Raw genomic sequence first — 10,214 nt, forward strand, 5'->3', positions numbered from 1 at the left:
GGCAGTCATTTTGCCACACGTTGAACCTCGATGGATCGTATTTTGTTTTTTAAACACAGTACAATCACAATCACTCATAAATAAGTGCATACACTTTCCGTATAAACACGCGTACACATACCCTACCTCTATAAGCACCTTAGAGATATTGAGCCGGCATATCGTCATGAAATTTATGAAGTCATCGTAGGCGCCTCGTCGTCGACAGAAACATCTGCTCTCACTGAAAGCGCATCGTCGAAAATCATAAAATAAATTCAGAAATAATGCGACCACACGAACTTAAACCGTCGATGGATCGTACGTGTTTGAATGGTTGCGACGGAGTACGCCGTGTCCGATCCTATGTAAGGAGCGTCGTCACAACGATCTCCATCATGTCAGCACTGTCTTGGGTCAGGTGAAAGTCGGGAATAGATTAATGTGTATCCGGCAATGGATCACGGGGGATGCTATCGCTGAATAATTGCCCGGAAGATGCCTCTCAGCCGTGCAGCCGCGCAGGTGCCAGCATAATAAGCGTGTGTGATTCGTTGACCGGTGGGTGTGTGTTGAACATTAATAAGGCCGACCGGACGGACGCCGGGACGGTGCGTCCGGGAAACGAGAAGCTTCATGCGTGACGTGATCCCCGGCTGCGGACGGGCGACCTTTCTCTTTCACATTCGCACATTGGCAACGCGTGCGTTTCAAGTAATGATCCCGTGTTAAGAAGATTCTCAACGGCGGCATAGATGTAATGTAAGCATGTGCTAATTCAGCACGTAACCAAACGAACTAATACTCTACTATACTTGTATTGTACTACTAGATTAATTGCTTCCTCCAGAAGCTTGTGCTACTAGATTGTAATGTAAACATCTACGCCCCCCACTAACCATGGCCTTAAGAATCTCTTCCTCCAGGAGCTTGCTAGCTTCGCGCCCTCGCAAACCCGCAAACTCCTTTTTACCGGAGCTGGGAGCTACCGGCATAGCATCCATCCTTCACATGCTTTATGATCTATGCATAAGTCGGGCCCATTCATATGTATAATCATGTATTGAGACAAATGATCTTTTGTATATAGTCAAATCAATGTCAGACTAGTAGGGTCCATGTCAGGAGGAGGCAGTACTTTTTGCAATGGAATGTACGCATGCATGCAACATCTCTCCTCTCTCAAAAACAAATCCATGCATTTTATTTTTGTTACAATTTTAGATGACCAATATTTTCTACATCATTGTTCTATTATTTAAAACTTTCATATATTCAAATTCTTGAACATAAGATCTTTATAACGAGACCAATCTTGAATATATTTAAACTAGTTTAATTTTTACTATTTCAATCATATCAAAATATTAATTGTACTACTAGATTAATTGCTTCCTCCAGGAGCTTGTGCTACTAGATTGTAATGTAAACATCTACGCCCCCACTGACCATGGCCTTAAGAATCTCTTCCTCCGGGATAGGCTACCCCGTCGGCTTTCAAAAAACAGGAGCTTCCTAGCTTGGCGCCCTTGCAAACCACATCTTGGCTTATTTTAGGTGATTCAACCTCCTTCGCCATGCGTCCGACAAAAATACTACTCACTTTCACCAAGCCGAAGCTGATATGTTTAACGCCTTCATTCACTCCCATGCTCTCATCGAGCTCCCTCTACTGGATCGCCGTTTCACGTGGTCTAGTAAGAGAGACCAACCCACTCTCGAAAAAATTGATAAAGTATCCGTCAACATCGACTGGGATCTCCTCTTCCCTAACACTAATATTACCTCTCTAACCCGCTTCGTCTCTGATCATGTCCATCTCATCATCATGATTGATACTAATATCCCGCGTCCTGCGCTTTTTCGTTTTAAACCAGGTGGGCCCTTAGGCCGGGTTGTCGAGCGGTTATCGCTCAGGCTTGGACCGAGGCCCAACTTCGCTCGAACCACACGCTCTGTCTGGTCGCCGCCCTAAAACGCTCGCTCTCTGTTTTAAAAAAATGGAGACGCCTCACGGTTCCCTTCCTCACTCGTGAGCGTAACTGTAAAACTGTTATTTCCGTCCTGGACCTAATCGAAGAAGACCGCTTCCTCTCCTCGCCCGAGCTTGCCCTTCGTCGGGTTGTCATTCGAGTTCTCCAACGCTCTCTGAGAGAGAAAGCGCTCTTTTGGATGTAGAGAGGAAAAATTCATTCGGCATTGGAAGGCGATGAAAACTCTTGTTACTTCCACACCTCTGCCTCCGCTCGCCTCCGTAATAACATAATCAATGTCCTAGTCTCAAATGGCTCGGAATTCTTCTCGCATGACGCCAAATCCAACATTTTATCGGACTTCTATGCCTCTCTTCTAGGTACCGCCTTTCAACCAACTTGGTCTTTCTCTCTTCATGAACTATACCCTTCTCCCACTCCCTAGCTTCAGTACTTGGATGCCCCCTTTACGGACGACGAAATCGCGCACGCCTTCCTGTCCATGAACCAACATGCTAGCCCAGGCCCGGATGGGTTTAGCCCAGGATTCTATCGGAAATTTTTGCACATTCTAAAAGCCAAGATTAAGGACTTCTTCTCGGACTTCCACTCGCTTAACTATGCCATCTCTTGAATGAATCGGGCCCTGATTATTCTGCTCCCTAAGAGTAACGAGGCGTGATCCCGTGCGGACTTCCGACCCATCTCCCTGCAGAACTGCCCTATTAAGGGTATCGCTAAACTTTTGACCAACCCTCTAAAACCTCTAATCCCTCTCTTGGTCCACGCCGATCAAACATGGTTTATCTCTGGGCGCAATATCTCCGAAAATTTCCTCTATGTTGCCGATATTCTTCACTGTTGTGCCAAATGCAAAGCTCCCACTCTTGTAATCAAACTCGATTTCTGAAAGGCCTTTGACTCTGTTTGCTGGACATCGCTTCTGCGCACTTTAAAGATTAGGGGCTTCCCCGATCGTTGGTGTGATTGGATCGAAGCGCTCCTTGCCACTGGCTCCACTGCCGTTATGCTTAACGGAGTTCCTGGTAGATGGATCCAGTGCAAGAATGGTATTCGCCAATGTGACCCGCTTTCCCCTACCTCTTTATCATCATTGCAGACATCCTGCGGCAAATGATTATAAAAGCTAACAATGATGGCCTCTTATTTCACCTCCTTTGCCCGCGATTACCCTGCCCTGTCTTGCAATACGCCGAGGATACCCTCATCATAGTCAAGGCTACTACAGATGCCGCTAAACACTTAAAGGCTATCCTAGACGATTTTGTTGCGGCCACTAGACTCCAGATCAACTTCACAAAGACGACCTTCATTCCCCTAAACGTTGGCCCCGATGAGGCCGCAACCCTTGCTGCTGACCTAGTGATGACCCACAAGTATAGGGGATCTATCGTAGTCCTTTCGATAAGTAAGAGTGTCGAACCCAACGAGGAGCAGAAGGAAATGATAAGTGATTTTCAGCAAGGTATTCTCTGCAAGTACTGAAATAAGTGGTAACAGATAGTTTTGTGATAAGATAGGTTGTAACGAGCAATAAGTAACAAAAGTACATAAAGTGCAGCAAGATGGCCCAATCCTTTTGTAGAAAAGGACAAGCCGGAACAAACTCTTATAATAGGAAAAGCGCTCACGAGGACACATGGGAATATCGTCAAGCTAGTTTTCATCACGTTCATATGATTCGCATTCGGTACTTTGATAATTTGATATGTGGATGGACCGGTGCTTGGGTGATGTTCTTACTTGAACAAGTATCCCACTTATGATTAACCTCTATTGCAAGCATCCGCAACTACAACAAAAGTATTAAGGTAAACCTAACCATAGCATGAAACATATGGATCCAAATCAGCCCCTTACGAAGCAACGCATAAACTAGGGTTTAAGCTTCTGTCACTCTAGCAACCCATCATCTACTTATTACTTCCCAATGCCTTCCTCTAGGCCCAAATAATGGTGAAGTGTTATGTAGTCGACGTTCACATAACATCACTAGAGGTTAGACAACATACATTTTATCAAAATATCAAACTAATACCAAATTCACATGACTACTCATAGCAAGACTTCTCCCTTGTCCTCAGGAACGAATGTAATTACTCACAAAGCATATTCATGTTCATAATCAAAGGGGTAATAATATGCATATAGGATTTGAACATATGATCTTCCACCAATTAAACCAACTAGCATCAACTACAAGGAGTAATAAACACTACTAGCAACCTACTATCACCAATCCCGGACTTTGAGACAAGAATTGGATGCAAGAGATGAACTAGGGTTTGGAGATGAGATGGTGCTGGTGAACATGTTGATGGAGATTGCCCTCTCCCGATGAGAGGAGCGTTGGTGATGACGATGGTGATGATTTCCCCCTCCGAGAGTGAAGTTTACCCGGCAGAACAGCTCTGCCGGAGCTCTAGATTGGATCCGCCAAGGTTCCGCCTCGTGGCGGCGGAGTCTCATCCCGAAAAGTTCCTCTCTATTTTTTTCTCATCGAAAGACCTCATATAGGAGAAGATGGGCGTCGGAGAGCCACCAGGGGGCCCACGAGGTAGGGGGACGCCCTAGGGGGGGGCGCGCCCCCCACCCTCTTGAGAAGGGTGTGGGCCCCCTGACCTTCATCTTTGGAGTGGATTTTTCTTTATTTCTTTTAAGATGTTCCGTGGGGTTTCAGGACTTTTGGAGTTGCGCATAATAGGTCTCTAATATTTGCTCCTTTTCCAGACCAGAATTCTAGCTGCCGGCATTCTCCCTCCTTGTGTAAACCTTGTAAAATAAGAGAGAATAGCCATAAGTATTGTGACATAAAGTGAATAAGAAGTCCATAATGCGATAAATATCGATATAAAAGCATGATGCAAAATGGACGTATCAACTCCCCAAAGCTTAGACCTCGCTTGTCCTTAAGCGAAAAGCCGATAACAATAAATATGTCCTCATGATTAGAGGTAGAGGCGTCGATAAAAATAAAATATGGACATGAAGGCATCATGATTATTCTCATAACAGCAATATATACAGATTTTGTCATATGATTACTTATGTTCAAGTGATGATCTATTCACAATGCAAAAGTATAAATCATAAACCTTATTGGGCTCCGACAAACTATAATCTCAGTCATTGAAGCAATTGCAATTTATCATAACATCGGAAAGAGTCTATGTCAGAGCTAAAAAGCAAGTCCACATACTCAACTATCATTTAGTCCTCCATAATTGCTAACACTCACGCGATACTTGTGGTTAAGGAGTTTTAATCGGACACAGAGAAAGATAGGGGCTTATAGTTTTGCCCCACAATCTTTTACCTCAAGGGTAATGTCAACAATAATGGTTCATGCTCCCCTACATCCAATTAGATATATATATATATATATATATATATATATATATATATATATATATATCATGTTCTTTCCAACATGCTGAGCTTGCCAAAGGATAAAATGAAAAAGAAAATGTGAAGATCACCATGACTCTTGCATAAGGTAGAAGATAATAATAAAGGATAGGCCCTTCGCAAAGGGAAGTAGAGGTTGCCATGCGCTTTTATGGTTGGATATATAAAATCTCAATGCGAAAGAACGTCACTTTATATTGCCCCTTGTGATGTGAACCTTTATTATGCAGTCCGTCACTTTTATTACTTCCACATCACAAGATCGTATAAAGCTTATTTCTCCCACACCAATCAATCATACATATTTAGAGCAATTTTTATTGCTTTGTGTTGGGGAACGTAGTAATTTCAAAAAATTTCCTACGCACACGCAAGATCATGGTGATGTATAGCAACGAGGGGGAGAGTCTGATCTACGTACCCTTCTAGATCGCAATGGAAGCGTTGACACAACGTAGAGGAAGTAGTCGTACGTCTTCTTCCCGATCCGACCGATCCAAGCACCGTTACTCCGGCACCTCCGAGTTCTTAGCACACGTACAGCTCGATGACGATCCCCGGGCTCCGATCCAGCAAAGCTTCGGGGAGGAGTTCCGTCAGCACGATGGCGTGGTGATGATCTTGATGTACTACCGACGCAGGGCTTCGCCTAAGCACTACAACGATATGATCGAGGTGGAATATGGTGGCAGGGGGCACCGCACACGGCTAAGGAACGATCTCAATGATCAACTTGTGTGTCTAGAGGTGCCCTCTGCCCCCGTATATAAAGGATCCAAGGGGGAGGGGCTGGCCGGCCAAGGGAGGCGCGCCAGGAGAGTCCTACTCCCTCTGGGAGTAGGATTCACCCCCAATCCTAGTTGGAATAGGATTCATCAAGGGGGGGAAAGAGAGAGAGGGGGGCCGGCCACCTCTCCTAGTCCTAATAGGACTAGGGGAGGGGGGAGGCGCGCGGCCACCTTGGGCTGCCCCTTTCTCCTTTCCACTAAGGCCCACTATGGCCCATATGACTCCTGGGGGGTTCCGGTAACCTCCCGGTACTCCGGTAAAATCCCGATTTTACCCGGAACACTTCCGATGTCCAAACATAGGCTTCCAATATATCAATCTTTATGTCTCAATCATTTCAAGACTCCTCGTCATGTCCGTGATCACATCCGGGACTCCGAACAACCTTCGGTACATCAAAATGCATAAACTCATAATAACTGTCATCGTAACGTTAAGCGTGCGGACCCTACGATTCGAGAACAATGTAGACATGACCGAGACACATCTCCGGTCAATAACCAATGGAGGGACCTGGATGCCCATATTGGCTCCTACATATTCTACGAAGATCTTTATCGGTCAGACCGCATAACAACATACGTTGTTCCCTTTGTCATCGGTATGTTACTTGCCCGAGATTCGATCGTCGGTATCCAATACCTAGTTCAATCTCGTTACTGGCAAGTCTCTTTACTCGTTCCGTAATACATCATCCCGCAACTAACTCATTGGTTGCAATGCTTGCAAGGCTTAAGTGATGTGTATTACCGAGAGGGCCCAGAGATACCTCTCCGACAATCGGAGTGACAAATCCTATTCTCGAAATACGCCAACCCAACATCTACCATTGGAGACACCTGTAGAGCTCCTTTATAATCACCCAGTTACGTTGTGACATTTGGTAGCACACAAAGTGTTCCTCTGGCAAACGGGAGTTGCATAATCTCATAGTCATAGGAACATGTATAAGTCATGAAGAAAGCAATAGCAACACACTAAACGATCGGGTGCTAAGCTAATGGAATGGGTCATGTCAATCAGATCATTCAACTAATGATGTGACCTCGTTAATCAAATAACAACTCTTTGTTCATGGTTAGGAAACTTAACCATCTTTGATTAACGAGCTAGTCAAGTAGAGGCATACTAGTGACACTCTGTTTGTCTATGTATTCACACATGTATTATGTTTCCGGTTAATACAATTCTAGCATGAATAATAAACATTTATCATGATATAAGGAAATAAATAATAACTTTATTATTGCCTCTAGGGCATATTTCCTTCAGTCTCCCACTTGCACTAGAGTCAATAATCTAGATTACACAGTAATGATTCTAACACCCATGGAGCCTTGGTGCTGATCATGTTTTGCTCGTGGAAGAGGCTTAGTCAACGGGTCTGCAACATTCAGATCCGTATGTGTCTTGCAAATCTCTATGTCTTCCCCTGGACTAGATCCCGGATGGAATTGAAGCGTCTCTTGATGTGTTTGGTCCTCTTGTGAAATCTGGATTCCTTTGCCAAAGCAATTGCACCAGTTTCACAAAAGATATACATTGGACCCGATGCACTAGGTATGACACCTAGATCGGATATGAACTCCTTCATCCAGACTCCTTCGTTCGCTGCTTCCGAAGCAGCTATGTACTCCGCTTCACATGTAGATCCCGCTACGACGCTTTGTTTAGAACTGCACCAACTGACAGCTCCACCGTTTAAAGTAAACATGTATCCCGTTTGCGATTTAGAATCGTCCTGATCAGTGTCAAAGCTTGCATCAACGTAACCTCTTACGGTGAGCTCTTTGTCACCTCCATATACGAGAAACATATCCTTAGTCCTTTTCAGGTATTTCAGGATGTTCTTGACCGCTGTCCAGTGATCCACTCCTGGATTACTTTGGTACCTCCCTGCTAAACTTATAGCAAGGCACACATCAGGTCTAGTACACAGCATTGCATACATGATAGAGCCTATGGCTGAAGCATAGGGAACATCTTTCATTTTCTCTCTATCTTCTGAAGTGGTCGGGCATTGAGTCTGAATCAACTTCACACCTTGTAACACAGGCAAGAACCCTTTCTTTGCTTGATCCATTTTGAACTTCTTTCAAAATCTTGTCAAGGTATGTGCTTTATGAAAGTCCAATTAAGCATCTTGATCTATCTCTATAGATCTTTATGCCTAATATGTAAGCAGCTTCACCGAGGTCTTTCCTCGAAAAACTTTTATTCAAGTATCCCTTTATGCTATCCAGAAATTCTATATCATTTCCAATCAGTAATATGTCATCCACATATAATATCAGAAATGCTACAGAGCTCCCACTCACTTTCTTGTAAATACAGGCTTAACCAAAAGTCTGTATAAAACCAAATGCTTTGATCACACTATCAAAGCGTTTATTCCAACTCCGAGAGGCTTGCACCAGTCCATAAATGGATCGCTGGAGCTTGCACACTTTGTTAGCTCCCTTTGGATCGACAAAACCTTCCGGTTGCATCATATACAACTCTTCTTCCAGAAATCCATTCAGGAATGCAGTTTTGACATCCATCTGCCAAATTTCATAATCATAAAATGCGGCAATTGCTAACATGATTCTGACAGACTTAAGCATCGCTACGGGTGAGAAGGTCTCATCGTAGTCAACCCCTTGAACTTATCGAAAACCTTTTGCGACAAGTCGAGCTTTATAGACAGTAATATTACCGTCAGCGTCAGTCTTTTTCTTGAAGATCCATTTATTCTCAATTGCTTGCCGATCATCGGGCAAGTCAACCAAAGTCCATACTTTGTTCTCATACATGGATCCCATCTCAGATTCCATGGCTTCAAGCCCACTTTGCGGAATCTGGGCTCACTATCGCTTCTTCATAGTTTGTAGGTTCATCATGATCTAGTAGCATGACTTCTAGAACTGGATTACCGTACCACTCTGGTGCGGATCTCACTCTGGTTGATCTACGAGGTTCAGTAGTATCTTGTCCTGAAGTTTCATGATCATCATCATTAGCTTCCTCACTAATTGGTATAGGTGTCGCAGAAACAGTTTTCTGTGATGTACTACTTTCCAATAAGGGAGCAGGTATAGTTACCTCGTCAAGTTCTACTTTCCTCCCACTCACTTCTTTCGAGAGAAACTCCTTCTCTAGAAATGATCCATTCTTAGCAACGAATGTCTTGCCTTCGGATCTGTGATAGAAGGTGTACCCAACAGTCTCCTTTGGGTATCCTATGAAGACACATTTCTCCGATTTGGGTTCGAGCTTATCAGGTTGAAGCTTTTTCGCATAAGCATCGCAGCCCCAAACTTTAAGAAACGACAACTTTGGTTTCTTGCCAAACCATAGTTCATAAGGTGTCGTCTCAACGGATTTTGATGGTGCCCTATTTAACGTGAATGCGGTTGTCTCTAAAGCATAACCCCAAAACGATAGTGGTAAATCAGTAAGAGACATCATAGATCGCACCATATCTAGTAAAGTACGATTATGACGTTCGGACACACCATTACGCTGTGGTGTTCCGGGTGGCGTGAGTTGCGAAACTATTCCACAATTTTTCAAATGTACACCAAACTCGTAACTCAAATATTCTCCTCCACGATCAGATCGTAGAAACTTTATTTTCTTGTTACGATGATTTTCAACTTCACTCTGAAATTCTTTGAACTTTTCAAATGTTTCAGACTTATGTTTCATTAAGTAGATATACCCATATCTGCTTAAATCATCTGTGAAAGTGAGAAAATAACGATATCTGCCACGAGCCTCAATATTCATTGGACCACATACATCGGTATGTATGATTTCCAACAAATCTGTTGCTCTCTCCATAGTACCGGAGAACGGTGTTTTAGTCATCTTGCCCATGAGGCACGGTTCGCAAGTACCAAGTGATTCATACTCAAGTGGTTCCAAAAGCCCATCAGTATGGAGTTTCTTCATGCGCTTTACACCGACATGACCTAATCGGCAGTGCCACAAATAAGTTGCACTACCATTATCAACTCTGCATCTTTTGGCATCAACATTATGAATATGTGTATTACTACT

Source organism: Triticum urartu, chromosome 2A (genome assembly GCF_056163025.1).
Source record: "Triticum urartu cultivar PI428250 chromosome 2A, HENAU_Tu73, whole genome shotgun sequence".
In the NCBI taxonomy this organism is placed as follows: Eukaryota; Viridiplantae; Streptophyta; class Magnoliopsida; order Poales; family Poaceae; genus Triticum; species Triticum urartu.